Genomic DNA, 1,904 nt, shown 5'->3' on the forward strand with positions numbered 1-1,904 from the left:
TCACCTCTTCCGTCAGGGTGTTCACCCTAGGGCGTGGGTTTACACAGAGGAAGGGGCTGTGTGGGTGTGCAGTGGAACAGCCTAAGGACTGAAATGAACAGACTGGATTTGGATCCAGGCTCTGCCACTTCCTAACTACAGAACCTTTGCACCTCTGATCCTCTTCTGTAAAATGCAGATAATGACCCCACAGAGTTGCTGTAAGGATGAAAGATAATGGATACAAAAGATAACGAATGTAAAGGGGCCCATCCCATTACAGCAATGCACTCCAGGGAGATAGTCGCACCCAAGTCAGCCCCTGGGATATTGTATTAGCCTCAGCTCCAAGGAAGGTGACCTGTCAATGCCCCATGGAAAGAATCCAAGTCATTCAGATTCCCCTGTCTCCCAAAATGGGTCCCTAAAGCCAGAACCTCTCCATGCTTACGTGCCACGCCGGGGATCCTAGGTTCAGGAGCTCACATCTGCCCACGCGGACCAGCGTCCACCATTAGTGTCCTAAGTGCTAGGTGGCGGAGTCTACCAAACTCAAGATCCAATGGTTTTTAAGATTAATCAGAAAAACCCCTGAATGCAGTGACATTTTAAAAGAAAGTTGGCTTCCTTAATACTGAAGAACAAATTAAAACAATTATATCAAGGAAAAAAAAATCCTTAGGCCCACCTTAAGAATTAGGATTAAATGGTACATATTTACTACAGGGCAACAGGCCGCCTTAGAGTCTGCAAGCAGCTGCCCCCTCTCTGCCATTTCTATTCACGCCTGCCAGATAATTCCCTAATCTCTGCCTCCTCAGATCCTACCAGGCTGCCCTTGGGAATGAGCTGAGGGTGGACAAATCTTTCGCTGAAGCATTCCTGTGCCCCGGTAGCCACCTCCCTCCTCATGACCCGTGCCTGCGCTCCTGTTCCTTTATGGCACTGTCACTGCCTTCAAGGGTACGTGTGGATTGTCATAATCTTTCACAAAGAAGACACTTTGTATAAGAGAGATATTTTTAAAAGGTCTTTGTATGCGTATTCTTCCCTAAAGTTACTAATAGCAGCATCACTATTGAAAATTTCGAGAACATTATATAATAAGATGACATTATCTGACTACTGTACAATTCTCCTATACAGAAGCCCTCCAGGATAATTTTTAAAACCCTCCCAGTAGTTTTCAAAGGCAGCAAAAGACAAAAAAAAAAAATTTAAATATAATGAGAAAACTGTGAGCTAATACTATATCTTAACTAGTTGCCATGGGGTTGATTCTGACTCATGGCAACCCGACATGTGTCAGAGTAAAACTGCACTCCACAGGGTTTTCACTGGCTGTGATCTTTTGAAAGTAGACTGCCAGACCTTTCTTCCGAGGTGCCTCTGTGTAGACTCAAACCTCCAACTTTGCGGTTAGCAGCTGAGTGAGCTAAGCGTTTGTGCCACCCAGGGACTCCAGAGTGTATCTTAACATGTGTGGAATCCTTTTCATTGGGGAATGAAAGGTGGCTCCTCACGTAGATGAAACAGTCTATGGAGCAGACTTTACCACAAGCGGGCTCTGTGAAATGGTCACATTTCTGTGGCGCTCTGGGCCAGTCTCCGCTTCTAAGGGAGAAATAGGCCAGCAAAGTCTAAGCGACCGCCAGTTAATAACCAGCAAAGCAGGAAAAATCGGATCCTGCCTCCAGCGAAAGTTCTAGGGGTCAGAATAAAGAAGCCATGCATTGAAAGGCAGACCGCTTGGGGTGACTGCTTTTCCTTCCTTGCTTATTTACACATCTTTCATCTCACCTCAGCTTGTTAAAGGGGACAGGATAGACAAACTTGGACTCCAGCTACTGATCACAGCACGGAAGACCCAGTGCCGTTCTTGACTGCAGTGTATGGTTTAAGGCTTGGTTGAAAAGAGAAACCAC

Source organism: Trichechus manatus, unplaced genomic scaffold, assembly GCF_000243295.1.
Source record: "Trichechus manatus latirostris isolate Lorelei unplaced genomic scaffold, TriManLat1.0 scaffold00222, whole genome shotgun sequence".
Classification (NCBI taxonomy): domain Eukaryota; kingdom Metazoa; phylum Chordata; class Mammalia; order Sirenia; family Trichechidae; genus Trichechus; species Trichechus manatus.